The sequence below is a fragment of the Lissotriton vulgaris genome, chromosome 7, assembly GCF_964263255.1.
Source record: "Lissotriton vulgaris chromosome 7, aLisVul1.2, whole genome shotgun sequence".
Taxonomy (NCBI): domain Eukaryota; kingdom Metazoa; phylum Chordata; class Amphibia; order Caudata; family Salamandridae; genus Lissotriton; species Lissotriton vulgaris.
The window spans coordinates 1,755,783,414-1,755,808,189 of NC_141695.1; positions in this window are offsets into that span (position 1 = coordinate 1,755,783,414).

A 24,776-nucleotide genomic window follows, 5' to 3' on the forward strand; every position below is an offset into this window, starting at 1 on the left:
TGCAGCATCTGCCCACGGACCCGTGAAGTGGGATAAACATGTGTAGCACCTGCTATGGTACCTGTGAAGTGGGATAAACATGTGCATCCACTGCTGTTGAACCCCTGAATTGGGATAAAATTGTGAAGCCCCTGCTGTGGGACTCGTGAAGTGTGATAACCATGTGCAGCACCTGCTGTGGGACCCGTGAAGTGGGATAAACATATACAGCACCTGCTGAGGGACCCGTTAAGTGGTATTAAAATGGATAGCACCAGCCGTGGGACCCGTGAAGTGGGATAAACATGTGCAGCATCTGCCCACGGACCCGTGAAGTGGGATAAACATGTGCATCACCTGCTGTGGGACCCGTTAAGTGGTATTAAAATGGATAGCACCAGCCGTGGGACCCGTGAAGTGGGATAAACATGTGCAGCATCTGCCCACGGACCCGTGAAGTGGGATAAACATGTGTAGCACCTGCCATGGTACCTGTGAAGTGGGATAAACATGAGCAGCCCCTGCCAAGGGACTTGTGAAGTGGGAGAAACATGTACAGCTCTTCCATGGGACCTGTGAAGTGGGATAAAGATATGCAACACCTTCTGTGGGACCCGTGAAGCGGGATAAACATCTGCACACTGCTTTAGTCACAGATGTTGAAATGTACAAAAGGCACAACTTAGCATAGACTACGTTACGGCTGGTGTGGAACACCATCAAAGTATTGGAACATTTTATAAATGACCATGCACCACTTATGGAATTTTAGCTGATTTATGGAAAGCCATAAATACCCCATTTTGCCCTTTGTATGCTCACCTAAACCCTCTGCATAGAACTTTTCTGTTCACAATGCTCTCTTCATTGACTTTGACCACACCTCTCTTACGTTCACCAGCTGTCAGGGTTTAGGGTGGTGTCTCATATTCCTCCACTGTGAAATGCCACCCGCCAGCACAGATATGGGCTCCCCATGTAGGACTCAGCTCCCACCTCCACCCATGCACTGAAACCTCTCTTGGACTTCAGAGACTAACAGTTTACCACCTGCCATACACTTATAAATAGTCAGATAAGAGATCTTGGTTTCAAACTGTCAGTTATCTTATCTCTGTGTCCTTCAACCTCAGGTGGAAACCAGGAAATGTTACGAGTTAAGGCACTGCTGGGGGTTTCCACTGCTTGCAAACCAATACAAGAGATTATGGTCACCAGGAGAGGAGAGAGCCTCGCGTGACAGATGCGAGTGTCGCTTACAATGCAACAAATCTTGTTCACTTGAGGGAGAAGGGGAGGATGGGCTGTCACTCTGAGGGACAAACGAGAGAGGCTGACTACACACCTGACACAAGAGGGTTTCAACCACACTCAAAAACCTTTCCCTACAGGTAAGAGGAATACACAAAGCCCAACAGCAGAGCCAATCACAGTCATGTGACCCAGGGCACTGGTAGAGGGCACAAATGGGTAGGGCAATAAGATGCCAACTTTTTAAAAGTGGCAGTTCCAGAATTGTAACTTCAATACCTACTTTACCATTAAAGAGGATTTTAAATTACAATTTGTTCAGCATGTCATTCTGAGTTTGAATTCAAATGCCACACCTTGCACAGTGGTACTGGCTAAAAATCTAATATGTCTAAATGTGTATTACATGATGCACCTCTGGCAACATTTGTGCTCTTCACACAACACAAAGAAATCCTTTCTACCCTATCCGGCTCAATCCAATATTTTGACATTTCTTTTTTGGGACTTTTTTTGTCTTATATTTTGCTCTTTTTAATATTTATCCGTTTATTTTACTCTTCCAACCCTAGTTCTCAACAATATTTTTGCTTACCAGGTATTGCTCTGACAGCAGCTCATGCACATACTCATTTATCCTGCAAGTTAGTTCATCTCCTCTGGAGAAAGCAGTTCAGAAACTCAGTGGTGACCACTATACTCTGATTCCATTCTCCTCTCGGTGGGAGACCACCACCTTGGAACACCTAAGGCAGAGGCCTGTGAGAGGCTGGGACAGTGGCGGCCTTGAGAAAGAACACAATCAGCTACTGTGGGGGCAGCGATCGACAGCCCGCCCTGCGATACATTGACTAGCCATGAGGGAAAGTCAGATCCTGCAATGGGAGAGGGAGGTGAACCTACCTCCACTTGGGCTGACACTGGGGCTGTAAGAACCACTGTAGAGCCCCACGGGACCCACAACTACTAAAAACTGCACTACCCTTCATAGAAGGTGTGCAACGGAGGCCACCAAAGGGCACTAGCAGTGCCAAACAGTGGAGGTGAGCCGAGATGAGCTCTTCCCTGTCTCTGCTACATTCATTGGGGACCGGAGACTGCCTCACCCGGCCATGTATTGTGCGCCCTGCTCTTCCCCCCTTTTGAGGTAGTCCAATGTCAGGCCCCTGATGGTTCAAGGACGCTTGCTTGGCATATGAATTGCCACTTGGGCACCCTTATCTGCCCATTGAGGCACTCCCGCCTGAGGCATACACTGTAGGTTTTGCTTTGAGGCCTTGTGCAGCCATTCCGTAGCCACCGGAGATATCACAGCACTCCGCACGGTGGCAAGAGATTGGTCCCCCCCCATGGCCTATGGCCCAGGACATTCTTTTGTGGAGATAACCCCTTCTGGACCTCACTGGCGAGCCCCAGAGCAGTCCCTGGGTCTCCTAGCAGGATCCTTGCTAACTCTTGGCTGTTCACGGCCCTGCTTGTCTTCTACTTGACAACCTGGCTACTGGTCCTCCCTCTTCAGCCCCACATTCCACAGCCCAAGTCTGCAGCACACCAATTAGTCTTTTTAAAGTTGCTGACCTACTCCAGGCCACTGACTACACCCAACAACTCTACCCACCCCCTATTTTCCCAGTTCGTGCCAGCAGAGGAATTTGACATTCTTGCTATCCTTAAATCTCTAAAGTCGGGTTCCCCTTCAGACCCGTGTTCTGCTAGAGCTTTAGTGGGGATAGCAGGAAGTGTCTATCCGGAAGTCACCGCTATTATCAACCGCTCAGTTCATTCTGCAATGGTACCTGCTCAATGGAAACAGGCTAAACTTCTTCCGCTTCTTAAAAAATCCACTGCTGACCCCCTGCTGCCTTCTAATTATCGTCCCATCTCTTTGCTGCCAGCACTGGCCAAAGTTTGTGAAAAGGTGGTCTACCGCCAACTTGAGACCTTTGTGGAAACATTTGGGGCACTCCACCCAGCCCAGTCTGGTTTTAGAACATCTTTCAGCACGGAGACTGCACTGGTTGAGGTAGCTGCAGCGATTTGGGAGTGCCTGGACGGGGGCGGCAGAGCGGCTCTGATTCTACTGGACCTCTGTGCCACCTTCGACACGGTTCCTCACCAGCTTCTCCTCGCTCGGCTCTCTTCCATCGGCGTCTCTGGTGGGGTGTGGGCTTGGTTGAAATCCTTTTTGGATGAGCGGTCCCAACAAGTCTGGATGTCCCCCTTTTCATCCTCTAGCAGGAAGCTATCAAAAGGAGTCCCGCAGGGCTCCACTTTGAGCCCGCTACTCTTTAATATCTACATGACTCCTCTGATTACCCTGGCTGAGGGGCTGGGTGCCAAAATTATGGCATATACCGATGACACACAGCTCCTATTTACGTGGAAAAGATCTGAATTGTGCACTTGGAGTGCCCAGAGGTGCTTATCAGCTGTGTTTACCTGGTTGGCCCAGGCGCATCTCAAGTGTAATGAAGAAAAATCGGAGATATTGCTGTTTGCCAAATTTCACCCGCTGTTTAGAGAAGCCTTATGGCTGCCGGACTTCCCATGCCCACGGTCAGAACTTAGGGGTATGGTTCGGGGAAGATCTTCGGTTCACTGAGCACATTAAAAAACTTACTGGTATCTGCTTCGGCACACTTAAGACTTTTAGGAGGTTTTTCCCTCTGCTACCACAACCAGGTAAGGAAATGGTGGCCTGGGCACTTATCCTTTCTAGGCTTGATTATGCTAATGCCTTATTCACTGGCATTCCTGGCTATCTAATGAACAAACTCCAACTGATTCAAAATGCAGTGGCCGGACTCTTATTTAACACCTCTAAACGATCCAGTGTGAGGCTACTTTTACGTGACCTACACTGGGTACCTGTGGCCCAGCGGGTTCAATTCAAAATCTTGACCATGGCCCATAAAGCCCTGCATGAGTCTGGACCTTCGTATATTAAGAAGTGCGTGGCCTTTTACAAACCTAGCCGCTCGCTTTGCTCTGCCTCTCTTCGCCAGCTGGCCATGCCCCTGTTTCGTTGCTCTAGGATGGGCGGCCAGTCATGGTCAGTAAAGGTGGCCACTCTATGGAACAGCCTTCACGTCCTTTTGCGACATACTCAGGATCTTCGCATTTTCAACAAACTTCTTAAAACTCATCTTTTCAATCCCTCCATCTAATTAATTTGGGCTCCCTCAGCTTCAGTCCATTCGCGCCAGGATACACCTGAGTAATTGTGCGTGCTACAAATCATATATAACATAACAATCCTACCAAAACAGACTCAGACTACTCGGGTGTCCATAGAGGCCATACTGAAGGAGATGTTGGCAACAGATCCACCCTGAAAACTATGGACAGCAAAATGACTGATCTCATCTTGGAGGTCCCTACTCCAGGAGGTCACCACCTTCCACTCCCACCTGAATAAATGCTAGACCTCTGAGTGGACCAAGTGGAATCTCAATATGCGGCCTTGCTGAACTGGGATGGAGAAAATACTTTTCTCATGACCACGTCACAGACCTGGAAGACAGATCTTGATGGGACAATATTCTCATCTTTGGTGTGCCTGAGGGAGCGGAGGATGAAGACGTGATGGCCTTCCATAGGACTCTACTCCCCAAGCTCTTGGAGTTTCTCCTTTTGATAGCCCCAGGTATTCTAGAGAGGGTGCATGGTCTGTTCTCATTCCTCGACACCTGATCATCTGCCCCACCTGATTATTGCACGTCTTCTCCTCCACCAACATGCCAGAACCATTAGACATAAAGCAAAATACACCTCAGATGATAATCACAGAGATTGTAGCAGCGGACCCTACGAGGCCGCACCTAAAACCCAGTTCCAAAAGTAGTCTTTAAAGTTTTGTGCCGCCAACCCCGACGTCAGCTGCTAATTGACGTCGCTGTGCTTTCCAGATCAAAAAGTACTTTGTTTGATTTTTTATGGGGACGCACCAAGAACAAAGTCCAGAAGAATAGTCACTTGTGTATATAGAAAAGTTCTTTATTTATTTTTGTCCATTCTTTTTTAAAAAACCAATCACTGTGCACTTTACAAACAAATCAGCCAATACGTTTCACTCCCTTCCAGGGAGTTTCTTCAGGGCGACTGGAAAGTTCACCGGAAACGTACGTATGGATCCTCCAGATTTATAAATCGGATTTGTGTTTCTTATTCCTGACGGTTGAATTTCTGGAAAAGTATCTTCGGTCGTCTCACCGCAACGGCATGGATGGTCCCAAGCTGGAAACGTACGTTTCCGGTGAACTTTCCAGTCGCCCTGAAGAAACTCCCTGGAAGGGAGTGAAACGCGTTGGCTGATTTGTTTGTAAAGTGCACGGAGATTGGTTTTTTAAAAAAGAATGGACAAAAATAAATAAAGAACTTTTCTATATACACAAGTGACTACTTTTCTGGACTTTGTTCTTGGTGCGCCCCCATAAAAAATCAAACAAAATACACCTCAGCATTGCTACTCTTTAATGGTCATCACATTTCTATCTCAGCGGATTACTGTTCAGCCACCAACATGAGACATGAACAGTTACTCACTCTACAGCCTTGTTTTCAACGCTGTAACATTAACTATGGGTTGTTGGAGTCGGCACATATGCAGATCACTATTGAAAATGGTCTAAGGAGTTCACTGTCTCCAGCGATCTGAAAACTTTCCCTGATAAGTAAGCCGCCTCCTCAATGGTCATGAGGCCACTCCTGGATGCCCCCACCACTTCCTCTGCTGTTGTGATTGCAAGACTCCCACACCAACCCCATCAGAAACAGCTATACCTACCAGCAGAGTGGTGCAGGGAATAGAACTGCATGGGTCTCGCTAAGTCTCTGCACAAAGAAAGAGTCAGGGCTCACTCCTTAAGCAAGGCCCTGTTTCCATACCTGCAGGAACATCTGATCCTTAACTTGCGATGCGGCCCCCTCTGAAGAATGGTTGGAGGACCAGTCAGTGGGGGTGTACCACAGACCTAAGTGAAATGACAGGAGTGCCCTCCCTCCCTGTGTGTCGCTGTGGGTTTCCTACTGCTCTGTTATTCCTTTCAGCCTGTACTCTGTTGATGTTCTCCAGGCCATGGAGCCTCCCTCTGGAGTCATACCTTTGCTCTCCTGTATCAATAGCTCAATGATTCATCCACTCCTCTCAGTAGTCACAATGAATGACCCACTGTATTTGGTGCACATTTGTACTGTATTATCTCCGGGACACAGTGGGTTGATGTTGCTCTTATTCAAGAAATGTCCCCCAAAGAATCCTTTAAACTTTAACAGGAATAGATGGGCAGGGTGATGTCATCAACTGGGATCTGCTGGCACACCCTCCCCCACCAGCAGCTGCTTCATGGCATAGCCATTCTGCTCTGTCTAAACCTCCTATGCAAAGTCCTCAAGACACGGACAGACAAAGATGGCCACTGGGTCGTCGCAAAATTCACTTACCGGATAAGACACTAGTACTTGGCTCTATCTTTGCCCCCAATGCTGAGGCCAGCTTTTTGGGAGCCTCTGCCAAATGCCCTTGACTTTTGGCCGCAAACCAATTCTTTTTCGAGGGGACTGGAATGTGGCCCCTGAACAGTTTCTAGATATGCCTGGTAGGTACTGACCTCCAACAACGCACAGATAGAGCTTTTCTCAGTAATCTCTTGTCTAACCACCCCTTTGTTGCTCTCTGGTGCCTACTACATCCCTCAGAAAGGGAATAAACGTTATGTTCTTGTCCACCTGGCAAGCAGTCCTGCATTGTTTTTTTCCTGCTCTAAAATCCACTTCTACCCGTTGTCGGGGCTGCACAATTCTGGAGGCGGCTTTGACAGATTATGGACCTGGATATTGGCCCAACCATTCTGCCACTGATCGGCTTTTACCTATTCCCTGCCGGAACTGAAGGAGGCCCTCTGTGGGCATTGTGCCACTTACTTGCAGGATAAAACTGGTTCTGTGGCCTCGCTCAGGACTCCTTGCTCTGTGGTGAAAGCTACTCTTTGAAAGATCCTGATGTGGGATGCAGCCAGTGCTAAACACAAAGCCCAAAGTGCCCTCCGGGGAGCGGAGGTTGAGGTAGAGATTCTTCATCACCACTACAAGGTGACCTCAACAGAGCCCACCCACTGAGCCTCGGAGATGGCCATGTCTTGGATGACTGCCTTCTATACCGGACCTGCTGAGAAGGCGGTATTGAACCTTCAGCGGTCTAAATACGACCATAGGTAAAAAGCTGGTCACCTGCCCGGTGCCCAGGTGCATCTGGATCCCCTCTGACTCATCCCCAAAACATAGTGAACCAGTTCTGGAGTTTACTGCTTGATCTACCACTCAGACCTCACCACCTCTGCGGCTGATATAGAAGATTTTCTTGCACCATTTCCTCTACCCTCTCCCACAGCTGATGGACAGGTGCATTTAAAGGGTGATATTATGGAGAAGGAGGTGGGTTAGGCAGCCCTGTCCCCCCTATTGACACAAGTATTTAAGGAAGCTGTAGACTGGGACTGCTCTCCAATAGGGCGTCCATCGTAGTCATTCCCAAAGAGGGTAAAGACCCTCTGGATTTCGGCCAAACTCCTGGTGGCTAGGCTGGGGAAGGTCACTCTTCAATTGATCTACAACTCACAGGTTGGTTTTGTACCAGCCCATACCTCCTGTGACCACCTGCGGATTCTCGCCCACCTTTGGTGGCATGTCCAGGATGATGAGGAAGATAAATGAGTGATCTCACTTGATGCCGAGAAGGCCTTTGATAGAGTGCAGTGGCATTATTTCTTCCAAATGATGACCAAGATGAGACTCAAAGAAGATTTCATCTCCAAGATACGGTTCCTGTATCACTGCCCCATGGAGGAGGTTCTCTGTGGATGCTTTCTGTTTGACATGTTCCACATAGATAGGGGCACCTTCCAGTGCTGCCAGCTCGCCCCTCTGCTGCTCCTGGTAGCCTTAGAACCCTTGGCCGCAGCCATACGTTTCTCAGCGGATGTACATCGGATAACCATTGGACCCACGGAGGTGAAGGCGCTTCTCTACGCCAGTCACATTCTGCTGCTCCTCTGCTATCCTGACTCCCCTCTGATGGCAGTCGTTTCCACTATAGACCGCTTCTCCAGCCTCTCCAGCTATAAAATGAATTGGTACAAGAGCGAAGCCCTCCCGCTGACAAGGGGGACCACCAGGGCATATCTAGGGGTGCAGGAAATATGGTAGGCCCCGTACAGTTCTAATATCTTGGCATGTGGGTGAATAGAGGCCTGGAGAAAATTGCAGAGGATAACCTCCTCCCCTTATGGAAGCACTCAAAGCAGGAGTTGCATAAGTGGCAGCAATTGAACCTGTCCATGTGGGGCAGAGTGAAAACTGTGAAAATAAGAATTGGCCTGTGATATCATTATGATCTCTAAGTGCTGCCCCTGAGAGTCCCCAGGGCACTCTTATTGGGGATTGAGGCTGACCTGCGGTCTGACATCTGGAGTGGTCACCGGCCCTGATTGAGACCTCCCAAACTGTGGGCGGACACCACGGTGGGCTTTCTGCACCTCCAACATCTTTACCTCTACAGCCTGGCCTTTCCCCTCCCTCAGATGGCTTCCTATTGGTACGCCCCAGTGGAGACCTTGATATGGGTACATATTGAGCAACACTTGATGGGACCTGCCTATCTCTCACCACCATGCTACTTGCCTCTCTCACACCCATCCTGGTGGGACAATCAGGTTCTTGCAGCCACATCGTGGGCATGAGAAAAGGCCCACCGACTCCTGTGTATCCACCTGCGACTCAACAGTCATGCATCGGTGGGGCACAATGATGCTTTCTGTATTGGAGGAGTTGGGTTTCATGGTCCAGGAAGGGGCTGCACCACATTGAACACTTCATCAGTGAGGGCCCACTCAAGTCATTCCTGGCCTTTAGGATGAAATATGCACTCTCGCAGTCCGATTACTAGAAGCACCAACAGCTGTCTCATTGTCTTCTTTTGGTGCTAGACCCCCAACCTGTAGACCTACTGGTTTCCCCATTTAGCAATATTTTCAACTCTGGGGCCAATATCAGTAGTTGGTCTCTGGCCTCTATGGGGTACTCCTCAAGAATATTTACTCTGGCTCTGCCCTAACCCAGGTGTGCAATGAATGGCAGAAAATCCTTGGTGGAGACTACAACCAGCAGACAGAGTGGACCTGCTTCGGATCCATGACAGCGTCCTCCGAGAGTCCTGCCTCAAACTTCTGTTTCAAGACCTTTCATGAGTGGTATTAGACTCCGAGGAGGGCGATGCTTCTATCCCATAGCCGCTGTTGGCAGGGCTTGGAAGAAAATTCCGATACATATCATATCCTCTGGAGTTCCTGAGCTATCCATTTTATTTATATTATTTATGGAGTTTATATGGTGTGAACATGGCCTATCCGGGTATCAGAGCACTGTATAGAAAGCAAAACTATTCAAACACAGAAAAACAGGTAGTAATCCGATAAATACAGTTAGCAATAGGTTGTACTGATAGCAAATAAGTTGTAGCAGCAAAAGCAAAAAAAACTATTCGAAGAGAACAGACAACTTAGGATACTTAGGATACAGAAATGTATCTATAGACAGCAGTGTGGGCATACCTGTAAAGGTTGCATCCACATGTCGTATGCCCCTCTGCCTACCTGGCCCTTTGCCACAATACCACAGATGCTCCTGATATGCTATTATTCATACCCACTGATGGCTAGCCACTGCACTGGTGGTGGCCAAACTCTGTGTCCTGCGTCACTGGCAGCAGTCCTGAGCCCTATCTATAAGGAATGGCTCACAGAACTTCACAAAGTGCTCTATATGAAGGGTTCACATATAAACTTAACAACAAGTTCGGTGCCTCTAAGCGGGTGTGGGGACAGTTCCTGGTGGGTGTCTCTGTTTAAGTGATGGTATAGCTCCCCAGCCCTGCTGTGCAGGGTTTCGCTTCTAACATCTTCGTCCCGGGGATGGTCCTGGATACCTCGTGCCCTCCTTACTTCTGGTCCGTTGACTCTCTTCCTGTCTGATATTCCCACTCACATCCTTTAAAACTATTCCAAAGAGTCATTCCAGAGTCCAAGTTTAGTTCTCCCTCAAACAATAAGCATCAGGAGTGTGTAAACTGACTTCCTTTTTTAAACATCATTGCAAGATGGAAGACAACAACAAAGTTGTCTATATTATGACCTCCCTTTTCATTACCCTGGTTATTTATATGACGCCCCATACAAATCTGGAAAACAAGTCATCTTTCTCTATTAAAAACAATGTGTGGGGAAACAATAGTGGAAAGCACCCCAAAAATATAATTTAAGCTAGGAGCTATATTCATTTTAATTTCCTCACAATGAAAGGTTCACAGCAGTCCATTTCTGAAAATCCACCTTCATTTTGCCCATCAGAGAGAGTCATGGATCAGTCCCTGTAGCCCCATACTCAGGAGAATACAAAGGTATTTCCGGTTTGTGGTCTTTCCATGAAAGGCCTGACGTATGGCAGGAACCAACGTAGTGTGAGTGCAGTACGTGCTTTTGCCACTGTGAGAAAATTGCCACCTATGCCTACCCTTTACAGAGTCTAAACATATGTCCCCTTTCCACTCTGTCAAAGGCCTTTTTGGCATCTGGGGAGAGCAGGATCCATTTGTCACGGTCTCCTTGCACTTGCCAGAGAACATGTTTATGAGATGAACAACCTTGTATAAAGCCTACCTGAGCAGAGTGGACCACTTTGGGGATGACCGTTTTGAAGTGATTCCCAGGATCTTCACCATGATCTGGATATTGGTGTAAATGACAGTAATTGGCCTATAATTAGAACATCCCAGGGGTTTCCTACCTGGTTTGAAAATCAGAAATATCTTGGCTCTGATACATTTGTAGTTCAGCTAACCTTCTTTCAGTGCCTCCTGAAACATGGCAGACAGTAGCGGGATCATCTGCTGTTTAGTGGATTTATAAAATTCAGCAGGGAATCCATCATCCACCAGAGCTTTAATATGGCCATTTTCATCAATAGCCTTGTCAATCTCTTCATCGGTAATTAGTCTGCCTAGGAATTTTGATTGATCCCCAGACAATGTGGGGACAGGTGGGAGGCAGAAAAATACAGTTTCCGCAGTGTCATCTAAGCATCCATCCGTAGTATAATGGGATTCATAGAAAGAGTGGAATTCTGCCAACACATTCACCGGGTTACTCAGTAAGCCCCCATTTTGTTGGTGCTCAGTGAAAATATCGATTTTTTTATATCGCCCTACACTAATATCGAATTTTCAATATCGTAGGGACAGAATATTGATGTCAAGAATATCGGTGACCAGAATATCAACCTTAAGGTAAGTAATATCATTTTTTTTTATATCGAACTAAGTAATATCGAAGAAGGTAATATCGAAGTAAGTTACATCGTTAGCAAAAATATTGTTGTTAATAATATCATATTTATATTAGTGTTATGTTTTTTAGTATGTATTTTATATGTATGTTTAACATTTTTTGTAATGTATTATTATATTTAAATATATGTATTAAATGTTTAGAAATTTATAAAAATATTGAAAGTAAATTTTGAGTTTATATTAGAGGAGTTTGTGGGTTTATAGGGGAATAGGGTGGGAAGTAATTTAATGACAATTAATTATTAATATGTTTTATTTATTGTTATTGATTATTAATGTATTATTAAGTAATTATTAGTTGGTCATTCATTTTTAATAATTTATTAAGTTATCATTATATTAATTATAATTCATTAATTATTATTTTGAATTTACTCTTATTGTTAATTAATTAATATTTGGCAATAGCTTTTTAAGAATTGATTAATTGATAATTACATTAATTATGCTATTTTTTATTTGTATTGGATTGTGAGTTTATAGGGTGGGAAGTACTTTAATTATAAATAATTATTTATTAAGTTTTTATTTATTGGTATTGATTATTAATGTATTGTTAAATAATTATTAATTGGTAATTAATGTTGATGAATTTATTTATTTATAATTATAATAATTATAATTCATGTATTATTTTTTATTTATAGGTATTGTTAATTAATTAATTTTTTATTTACTATTAATAGGTAATTATTTTGTATTAATTGATTAATTGGTAATTAAATCAATTGCGTTATTTTTTATGTGGAGCGAGTTGTGTGTTTATGGGGGAATAGGGTGGGAAGTAATTTAATGTTAATTAAGTAACTATTAATTTAATTTCATTGGTATCTATTATTATTTTTTTTGTTAATTGATCATTAATATGTTATTTATTTTACAAAATGTATTTAATTAATAATTTTGTTAATTTAACCCCTACTCTATCCAACACTTTCCCTACTGTGGCACCCACTGGAGTGGGAATAGTCATTTTTACCCCTCCGCTATCCAACACTTTCCCTACTGTTGCACTCCCTGGAGTGGGAATAGTAATTTTTACCCCTATGCTATCCAACACTTTCCCTACTGTTGCACTCACTGGAGTGGGAATAGTAATTTTTACCCCTACGCTATCCAACACTTTTCCTACAGTTGCACTCACTGAAGTGGGAATGGTAATTTTTACACCTACGCTATCCAGCACTTTCCCTACTGTTGCACTCCCTGGAGTGGGAATAGTAATTTCAAACCCTACGTTATCAAACACTTTCCCTACTGTTGCACTCACTGGGATGGGAATAGTAATTTTTTACCCCACGTTAACCAACATTTTCCCTACTGTTGCACTGTTTGGAGTTGGAATAGTAATTTTATCCCCTCCTCTATCCAATACGTTCCCTACTGTTGCATTAACTGGAGTGATATAGTCATTTTAACCCTTACGCTATCCAACACTTTCCCTACTGTTGCAGTACCTGGAGCGGGAATAGTAATTTTTACCCCTACGCTATCCAGCACCTTCCCTACTGTTGCACTCACTGGAGTGGGAATAGTAATTTTTACCCCTACGCTATGCAACACTTTGCCTACTGTTCCATTGTTTGGAGTTGGAATAGTAATTTTTACCCCTACTCTAAGCAACACTTTCCCTACTGTTGCACTGTTTGGAGTTGGAATAGTAATTTCATTCCCTCCGCTATCTAATATTTACAAATGCAATTTTTCATTTCATTTCATTTCATTTCATATTTTTTGTATTAATTTAGTTAATGTAGTATATAATTATTTTAAAAAGATTAAAAATAATTTTTATTTTTATTTTTTTTGTATATATTTATTTAATGTTTATTTATATTATTGTTTTATGTCTATAGATGTATTTATAATTTATAAAATAATTATTAAAAAATATTAATAGTAATATACATGTTATATTATATGTATATGTTTAATTTGTATGTACATTATATATATTACTTATAATTTTTAAACATTTTTAAATATTCTAACTTTGTTTATTTTAATTATATACATTATTTACTTTATTTTACTTTTTTTTACTTAAATACAAAATGATATTTTCAACTACAATATTTTTGACATCGATATTTTTTTTTCAATATTTTTGTACTTACCATAATGTAGATAGGATGTCGATATTCTTGACTTCCATATTCTTGCGTGGATATTTCTGTAGGTCTATATTCTGACCTTCGATATTCTGTCAGTGATTTCATTTTGTCACGTATCACAGGTGGAGTCCTACTGGACTCCAGTTGGCGAAGTTGAGCAGCTAATAGCCTGCCCGCCTTTTGCTCCCCATTCGTAATGGTTCTGGCGTAAGTGAAACAGCAGTGTTTCTGCTGCTGCTGTTTGTTGTTCATTCAGCGCCATTTTTACTTGAAGAAAGCATCAAAGCAGTGTTGGTGTGGAAGTCGCAGAGTATGCAGAAGTCAATTCCTGCCACTGTGATTCTTGTAACAATCTGTACGTACGCTGCCGCCTCTTTGCCTGTGCCGAATCTCTCATTAGAGCCCCCCCTTAAATATGCCTTTGCTGCTTCCCATAGGGTCTGTGGAGAAGACACTGAACCCTTTTTGTCAAGGTTTGGCCTGAGGGTGCTTGTATTAAGAGGTGTTCATGCACTGTCACGTGGTTACTAGAGACAGTATCAACATATTTACGTTAGCATGAGCCCAGTAGCCATGACGCTGCTTTTGCACACAACATTGCATGTCTTTATTTTGCACGGCTCTATTTATGCCTTTCACATGAGAACTCTCTGGTGCGCTAATCCTCTGCCTGTTCCTGGAGTTTAGCCTGAACATAGTTAGCAAGGTCGATAAACACAGACTCTGTTTATTCTGTTCTGGTCAGGCCCTAGCACTTAGACGAAACATACCAATGCAGCTGTTTTTGCTGGAGGCTCGTACTTTGATATTATGGGGATGCATGCTTAGGTAACACACAGTTGGAGAGGGACCTTTCCAGAGAGAAGAGCAACCCAACATGTGATGTAGAAATACGATCCATGTCTGAGGTACTGGGTCTGCTGACAAAGCCCAGATATCTTCCATTATATAATAATACTTCTGCTTACCAAGGGGCGGGTGATTAGGCCTTATAGTCCTTTATCTATTGTCTTTAAAAAATGACATCTCCCTTTATCATATATGGCCTTGCTGCAATGCTTTCTGTATTGATATTATGCATGTTCCTGGTGGCGGTGGCTCATATACTGCATTTTAGAGCACGTTAGTTAAAATAAATATTTTCAACTATTTTTGTGTCTCTGTCAGATCTTATTGTGGACAAGTACGAAAATGTGAGCAAAAAGGTGTGTCTTGTTACCACAATTCCTGAGAGATCCAGGAGTGTTGTGTTCTGGGGTGTCTAATCATTGGTTTCTCCATTTGTGAGTAGGAGAGAGAGTGAGACACTATAGCTAGTCAGTCCTGGGCTCGTGGGTACTAAGCCTGTAGGAAGGCTTACCCCCTATACACAGAGGTCCCATAATCGTGTGCAAAATACTGTGTATGTGCAGAATCCCTGCAACAGTGACAGGAGATGCTCACGTGCGAACTCGTCGTTAGACTCAGTTGAAGCCCAATGAGGTCACGGTCTGAGATCCTGTTATGTATTATAAATGAGAGCGGAGAAAAGATGTCCCGCTATAGTGGTGGTTGCTAAAAAATATTCAATCCAAGTACATGATGATGTAAAAATGTAATCTCTGTCACTGGGGTGTAAAAGTCTCCACGGTTCAATCAAGGCATTATCTGAAATTACATCTCACAGTACGGTCCAGGCTCAGTTCTGTCGGAGATACGCAATACCAGATCTGTCCAGCATCATTCCAATCTCCCCCCAGCATGACTTCTGTCTTGACAAAGGAGGAGAGAAGTCAGTTCAATTTTGACAGAAAGGTAGATTTGTCTTCCAAAGGGGCACACACAGAACCCAAAACAATGCATGTTTTGTGCTCAGCAAATATGTTAGAGCCTTCTGGGACCATCCAGGCCTGTTATATTCTAACCGGAAGAGATATATGTAGTACAATTGTCACATCCGTCTTTCGGTGTGGTGATTAGGCAGCGTCAGGTAAAGCTAGCATGTAGTGATTTACCCAAACAATCTCTACATATCAGCAGGGATGTGCCAGTTATTTTGTGTGACCTTTGAAACCCCTTGCGCCACCATGGATGCGCCACATTTACAATGCAGCGCACTGTGGCGCAAGGATAGAGTGATGCATGATGCATCTGAGGGCGTAAAGGTGACACAGTGCTGGAGTTGTGTCGCAAGCGTGACGCAAATTCAGCACTGCTCAGAGGTGCCCTATACTTGCTGAGCTCCATCACTCCTTACGCCTGCTACAAGCAGGCGTAAGGTTTTGACGCAGCGGGGAAGTAAAAGTAGATTTCACTGCGTCACTTTTACCGGGCTTCCTTGCGACGGAACGCCCACCCTGCATACATTACACCTGATGCAGATATAATGTAGCGCAGGGCTTCACAACGTGACGCATCTCACTAGATGCGTCACCTTGTAAATATGTTGCATTGTGGCGCATTGTTTACACCGCCCTGCGTCACAAATGTGATGCAATGGTGGCGTAAAAGTGTTGGACGGGGCTTGAAAATCTGCCTCGCAGTCTTTTAGTAAGTAGACAGGGTTAATGCGCGGATCTCAAACGGGTGCATTTCAAGTCAGAGCACTTATAGAGGGATTCACCATTGGTTACAGGGTCACTGCATTCAGCACTCATCCACGAACATTGGGGCCGATTACGATGGCGGGCGGACAAAGTCTGCCCGCCATCACATAGGCAAAAGGGACCGCCCGCCATAGGTGTGGCGGTCCCGCAATTCAAATTACGATGCGCCCGCCACAGTGGCGGGCGCATCCCATATTTTTACTTTGTGGCGGGCGGCAGCACCCGCACAATGTAAAAAGACATGTTTTACATATTTATGTACAACGTGACTGGCACGTGCGGTGCCACCTTGTACATGCTTATGTAGGGGGGTACCATGGGTCCCCCCAAGTGCTGCACCCCACCCCCCACTTCACTGCCTGTCTTTTTGCAGCGGAATCTCCTCCCAAAAAGACAGGCATCCAACTGCACGGCACCACCAGCGGCCCCAGTGTACCATGTCTCCCAAGGCGGGCGGAAAAGGACCGCCTTGCGGGACCACGGTGGACAGTCTTTCCGTCCGCCGCGGTACCAATCCCATTCCCACCACCATCCTGATGAGGCGATGGGAATATTGAGGTTGATGGAGGGCGGACCGCCATCGCTGGGCCACCGGTCCTCACCGCTGGCGGTGGCGTACCGCCCGCCATCGTAATCTGCCCCTTTGATTGGAAATTTACGGACCCTTCCGTATTATCTCGGTATGCAATAGATTTTCAGAGGCACAGACAACACACATGGTGGTAGCAGCTGGGTGCTTTTGCGATTAGGGGTTTAATATGGTTATGCATGGTTGCACACTATGACCTGGGTTTTTAGGCACGATTCTGTTGTTGGATTCTCTTTCCTTTGGGTTAATTTTCATGTTTGGAAATATCTTTGATTCAATTGGTTAACACGCACAAGTTATAAGACGTAATTCACTGGAATCCTGATAATGATAGATCTGGTTTTCACGTAGGATGTACCAGCATGATTATTATTTCTAGCTATTTGAACATGATTGGTTATGTTCTCTAGTCCATTCTGTAAGCATTTTTGTTCCTGGTTGGCTCTGAAATAAATGTTTACACCTTACATTTCACAGTTCCCCTGAAGAAGACCATTGGGAAACGAAACAAGAATTCAACAGAAACGTTTGTCACTACATGAAACTATGATAATGTTGTAACGCTATTTTTTTATGCATTGTGGGTCATAAGCAAAATGCCTTCACAAAGGTCGATTATTGTCTACTTTGACTGAAAAGCAAATTAAAGTATTTCTGATTATATATTGAGCAAAAATAAATAGTTTGATGAAATTTGTATATGATTGATTGAACCGCAAAGGTCTCAAGTTGTGCGCATCATGTTGTGTGCACAGTTCCTGTGCACCTTTCTGCAAAGGATTTAGTTTTCCAGGTTGAAAATGGCTGTTTAAAACTGCACGCACAGGCTGCAATATAATCATAGAAACAACGGTTGTAAATTATAGGCACAATGGCAAATGTACCCCTAGTAGGATTCTGAAGGAGAAAACAAAATACACAGGACATGAGACAAGAGACTGTTTTAGCAAGAATTAGCAAGTCTGTGCTATACCACATAATGCAGACCATGCAGGATGTGCCTACTACAGATACATTTGCAATCGTGCCTGTAAGTTACTAATTATCCTTTTAATGTCCAGAAGAATCATTGTTTCTATGATTATGTTAAATGCCCTGGTTCTCTATGAGTAGGGTTGCCTTTGCTGTTTGATACACCACAGAGGATTCAATGGTAGACCAGAAATATGCTGTAAAGGGCTGCTTAAGTGGATTGCACAATACATGCTGCAGGCCCACTGGCAACATCTAATTTGCAGGCCCAGGGTACATGTAGTACCACTTTATTAGGGACTTTCAGGTAAATTAAATGTGCCAATTGGGTGTTAGCCAATGTTAGCTTGTTTAGGGAGTGAGCACATGCGCTTTAGCACTGGTTAGCAGTGGTAAATTGCACAGAGTCCTAAGGCCAGCAATAACGAGCATCTGCAAAGATGGAGGAGGAAGGCAAATCGTTTAGGGAAAGTCCACACTAAGGCCCCCATTAGGATGGCGGGCGGACTTTGCCCGCCCGCCATCCTCGTGCAAAACAGGACCGCCCGCCATAGGAGCGGCAGTCCCACCTTGAGCATTAGGATACGCCCACCACACAGGCGGGCGCATCCTGTATTTTTATCAATGCGGGGGGCAGTGCAGAAAGCGCCGCCCACCGCAATGGTAAAAATACACGTTGTGCATTTCAAAGCACAACATGACAGGCACTGCGCGGTGCCTGCCATGTTGCACTCGTATCGTATCGTATCGTAAGGGGTGCTTATATAGCGCACTGACACCATGGGTTTCCTGGCGCTGGTTGGAAATAGAGGGGACAGAAAGACTAACCAGAATGAGGGAAAAGCCAAGTTTTTAGAGATTTGCGAAAAAGAATCAGAGAATTAGAAGTTTTAAGAGAAAGAGGGAGAGAATTCCAGAACTTGGGGGCCAGGTAAGCAAATCTCCGGCCTCCAGATCTGCAGAGCTTGTAAGAGGGGACGGTTAAGAGATGAAGATAGGAGGATCTCAAGTTGCGGGACGGGCAGTAGGGTAGAATAAGAGATTTTACAAAGATGGGACAGGAGCCAGCCAGGGATTTGAAGATGAGGCAGCCGATCTTAAAGGCTGCCCTAGAGGCGACAGGGAGCCAGTGGAGTTTGACGAGGAGGGGCCTGGCAGATTGCCACTTCGGGATCCCTAAGGCCAATCTCGCCGCCTGATTTTGGACCACCTGTAGTCTGCCCATCGATGTTTTGGGCAGACCATGGTAGATCGAGTTGGAGAAATCTAGGCGAGAGAGGACGAGGGCCATGATGACCTGCAGGAGGGCTTCAGGTGTAAGGAGGTATGCCACTTTCCTGATCCTGCGCAGTTGGTAAGTGCAGGATGAGACCACGGTCCCCACCTGCGGCCATAGGGATAGAGCAGAGTCAATAGTGACCCCTAAGCTCTTCACCGAGGCCACGGGAGTGGGAGACGGGCCCAGTTCCGCCGGCCAGAAGTGTGGCCCCCAGACGGTGGGGCTCCTACCAGGAAGGAGGAGCTCCGTCTTACCGGGGTTCAGTTTTAACTGGTTATGGCCCATCCACTGGAGAATGTGGGACATGGCTGACTGAAAGTTAGGAATAGCAGAAGGGGAATTAAGAGAGAAGATGAGCTGCAGGTCGTCCGCGTAATTGAACACGGTGACGTCCCACAGCCTCAGAGAAAGTAGAAGAGGGCGGAGGTAAAGATTGAAGAGAAGAGGGGACAGAGAAGAACCCTGGGGGACCCCACAGAGCGACTGCTCTCTAGGGGCCCTGAAGGTACCCAGGCTAAGGGTCTGGGACCTGCCCGTCAGGAAGGATCTGACCCAGGCCAGAGCCGGGCCCTGGATGCCAGCCTGCTCGACACGGCGGAGAAGGATGTTATGATCCACTGTGTCGAAAGCGGCTGACAGATCTAATAATACCAGGGCCTGGGGGGTACCTTTGTCAACACCGTCTCTCAGGGCATCCAGCACGGCCAAGATCACTGTCTCCGTTGAATGGCCGGGTCTAAAGCCAGCTTGGTTGCCCTCGAGAAAGTTGGAGCTCTCGATAAACCGTGAGAGACAGGTGGTGACGTTGGCTTCCAGGATTTTTGAGAAGAAAGGTAAGAGAGAGATGGGGCGGTAGTTAGCCGGGACGGCGGGGTCAGCCCCCGGTTTCTTCAAAAGATGTACCAACACGGCCTCCTTGAAGGGGGCCGGCACCGTCCCAGAAGAAAGAGAAGAATTTAGCAGAGGGAGAATACAGTCGGGTAGAGTGTGGCAGATGTCCCTAAGAATGGAAGGGGGGCAGCAGTCATCTGGAGATCCCGACTTAATGCGGGTGGCAAGAGTAGCCAGGGAGGAGGAGTCAAGAAGAGGGAATTGTGTGAAAGAAGAAGTGTTGTTGGGAGGGGAGACAGGTCCAGCGCCAGGAAATGTAGTAGGAATGGTGTTCTTGATCGATACGATTTTTTCAATGAAGAAAGTACTAAGGGCGTTGCATGCTTCCTGTGTAGGGGCCTGAGTAGGGAGCGTCCTGGGGTCGGAAGTAAATTCATTAAGAACTTTAAAAATTTCCTTAGTCTGGCAAGGGGCAGATAAATTTTTTCCAGAGGCTTAGGTTTTTTTGGCAGCCAGAATAGCGATGCACTTTGAAATGCAGGGGGGTACTATAGGTACCCCCATGTGCACCCCCCACCCCCCGGACTCCCAGGGGGCCCACAACGGGCCCCCGCAGGGAGTCTCTGCATGCCTGTCAGGAAGGGTATCTTAATATGGCTGGCGATGTCTCATAGACACCGCCACCATATTAAACATTTTCCGCACATTTTCCGCCCCGGCCGCAAGGAGACCGGTACGGAAAAGCGGCGGACGGTCTTTCCATCCGCTGCGTCCCCCCCGCCATTCTAATATGGCAGGGGGAATCCTGTAGATGACGTCGGGCGGATTGCCCCCGCCAGGCCGGGGGTGGCTACCGCCAGCCTGGCGGGGGCAATCCACCCGACATCATAATGGGCCTCTAAGGGTGACAGGTATAACAATAACATTTTGCACATCAGCATCATTATTGTTGATATTCTTACAAACATCTTAACAAAGCACAGCATAGAACAACACACCATATATGAGGAAGAGCCTCACAAGTTATATTACAATACTAAGTCTCGTCCAAACACGGTCAAATGTTTTCAGACACCATCTGCAAAAATGGTGGGGAAAAAGCCAATAACAGAATTCAAAATGGACTGCAGTAGACGAGGCATATTTCACACGGTGAGCATAAACACAGAGGTTGATACTGAGAACACTCCTGGTTGTTACAGCATAGCTGGCATGATGAGCTCTTTTCTGACATCAGTAGTATTTTATACATGTTGTATAAAAATACTGAAATTTTGTGGCACCTCAGTGGGTGCTCTTCACAGGGCACACTCCAATCTGCTCCCATAATTCCACGGTCATTTCACACCAGTCTAGACTCTCTATTAAATCCCAGATTAACTAAGGTCCAGTTAACTCCAGGGCTTGAAATTCCTTAATGGTCTTGGCAATCACAGGACAGTGTCAGCCACTAGCATAGAAAGGATGCCATGGGTCATTGAGCAAGCAAGCATAATGGCCCCTGTCACTGCTACTAGAGTAATAAACTGCAGCAATTATCAGGGGTTAACGTGTCTCTCAGGGATCTGGGCCCTGGTGCCATGCACCTGCTGCACCAATGGCAGATATGCCCCTATTGTCAACTGGTATTAACACAACCATTGGATAGTCGCTGTGTACACTGTATCTACTGCATGAGGATAAGGGGTGAGCGAGTGAGAATGAAAAGTCTGTTTCCATATAAAGCTAAGAATTTGATTTGAAGGATGTGTAGAGGCTTAGGGTGGGATGGTGTCAGGATTTAATTCCAAGATCACAGTGGTAAGTGGCCATGGAGACTGACGTTTAAATTGGCTCATGCCTTCAATAAACAGTCACCGTCATTCTGTCTCCCTCAAATGAATCTCAGAATCACCCAAGTCCTGAGGAGAATAGAGTATATACCGGGCAATGACGAGTAGGAAGACCAAATCACAATCTCCTTGATGGGTGGGAAGGTTCAGGACAGGAATTCACCCCCGGGTCATTAGTGGTAGAGAGTATTTACCCACCCTACTCATAGGTGCTGACACATCGTATTTGGGCCCTTTTTCCCTTGTCTCCCTGCAAGGGAACTTCGCAGGAGCCCGAGGAATGAAAGGAGCTAGGATCAACTGCAATTTAACCATTACAGTGTAACCCAATTTGGAGTCGGAAGATGGGATTATGTATGGATTTATTACAAATTCAAAGCCAGACTGATATACACAAGTCACAGGAATATATTGCAACAATATGGGATTAATACAAGAAGGCCAAAATAGTGAAAAAAAATTAGCCTTTGCAACATACATGATGCAAGAACTTATCACGTTTACAGAATATTAAAAAGAGGATCCGATGATCCGTATACAATTTGTAGTCCTTTTGCCTGTTATGCATGAGGGTGATCTAAATCTCCAAACCCAAACCTACCCTGAATGGTGTTGGGTGGAGAAACCTTAATTAAATTCATTAAAGGAGAAAGGTGACAGCAAAGGAGAGCCTGTGTAGAAGTTGTCAAAAGGATGAATGTTGTATAGCATGAAGCCAAACAGCAGAGATGTCGCAAGAGCTCTGCACCTCTAAAAGCCTAAAAGGAATCTGAATAAAGCTGAAGTGTGACCATCAATTATACCCTCAAAGGAACGTTCAAGAATCCCACTCACATGCCTCATTATTTTCCACCTTTCATTAGTAAAACTTGGCAACTACACTTGAAACTCCTTTCCTTTAGTCCACACATCAGAACATCCTTGGATTCCTCCCAGCTCCCCATTCTGTACGGACTGTGGTCCTCCTTTCATTCATTAAGGCTTCTCATCCTTGCTAAAAATACTCCTCCCAAACCGCACTATCTCTTTCACACAATGTGCCTTCTCTATTCATCAGATCACATGGCTGTACCTGCAGAGGAGAGATAAACATTGCATCCAAATCAAAAGTTCACAGTGAAGCTTAAACATTAAGAAACCCAAATGCTTAAGGCCTTTGGTGAAGTTAGTGTGGCAAGCATCTCAATACATGTTTAAATGCAAGATTACAGATATATATACGGTTATAATACAGATGTAGAATACTATTCAATCCACACAAATGCAGATATATATGAGAACTACAATTTGATGTTACTGCAAGGAAAATGTTAATATGCGCACTCATATAAACGTCGAGATTGCACAGTGAATGCACCTTCTGTATCTGTTCAGGTGCAGAACACTACATTAATAAAGTTTATCACACGAGTACAGTACATAAGGCCATGTGTAAATACATGTGGCCTCATCAAACAAAACGATGGAGCCAAAATTACGCTGCTCCATATGTCTACTCACCTAGCAACAATTCGTAGTCGTATTGGCTTTCTGCCATCGCTGAGTTCCTCCATTCGACCATGTCGTACGCACCTTTGTTGCATTCTCACTCCCCACGTATTAGATCTTCCCTAGAATACCTCCCTTGTGTTTACCTGGGTAGTTTGTCCCTGTTGTCTATCCTTAGACTCCTTCCATCTGCTGCTGTTCATTCAAACTCCATCTCATGGGTATCCTGTGGGTCAGCGCCGGTGTCCTGGCCAATGTTATCCATCCTGGATTTGGTTAAGGATGCTGACTCTGTTGGGAATGATGTCTCATTAAACCTCACATGTTTGCGTAGTGTCTACATATTGACCTTTCCTTATTTCTAATGCTCATTTAGCACCACAAACCACAAAGAATGAATTGGTGCCTAGTCAACAAGCAGGCGCTATTTCATCCTAGTTTTGCCAAGACCCTCCCACAGCAGCAAGAGCTCCTGTGTTTCTCTGTCCCCCTCCGACTCTTTCTTATTGGTCTGTACCTCTGGAGAGATTTGGGAACAGTCTGGATTCTCAGTAGATCTGTGTCTTGGACCAAAGCGTGACAAATAGGTCCAGCCCCATATCTCCAGGTAAAAATGCCTGGGATGGACACAGAGGACATATGGTTGCAGGGACAGGAAGAGAAAACAGGACACCTCTGAGCACTATGTAGACTTGTCCACCACAGACACACACAGGTGAAAAAGACTGGAGAAAACAACTGTGTAGTAACGAGGTCCATGCGGGTAGGATGTGGTTTAAGATGATTTATTGAAGATAGTTACATGTAGATAAGATCTTGTGAAGCAGCCCCGCCAGGAGCAGCCGGCCTGATGCTCAGCCCATTCTCAACTTTCAGACTTCACCCCATAGGCACCCAACATTCCAATACGCATCATCACTCCAACATTCCATGCAGCACACACCACATTCACTCTGGCTGAGCAGGGGGTGAAAATGGCAGAACATTAACATGAGCAGGATACTGCATATCCCCCTTTCTTATACTACAGAAGCATAAGTCCTATACTTTAAATAGGATATAACAATAAGAACCCGGGGAGGGGCAAGATGGCCGCCGAGACGCCGTAGGGGAAGGTCGCACCCTACCCTGCTCCTGAGACGGATTGATGGAATGAATGCTCACCATTGTTATTTATTGATAAAAGCAAAAGGCACTGGGCGGCGTGCCACGTAATATGTAGCAATATACTCAGCAATATATCTCAGCAATATTTCTCCTATTGTTTGTGGATGCGATGTTTGGAATTCTGGCGGACTTGCCTTCTTTATTAAAGGATTCCCCGCTGGTTAGAGAGCAAATCAAGGGAAAAACTTTACTGGAATCCCTCGCCGCTTTAATCGCAAGGTCATTTCAGGCGGGACGCTCGTACTACTTCAGAGCGATGGCACCTAAAATATATCGCATGAGTAAACAAA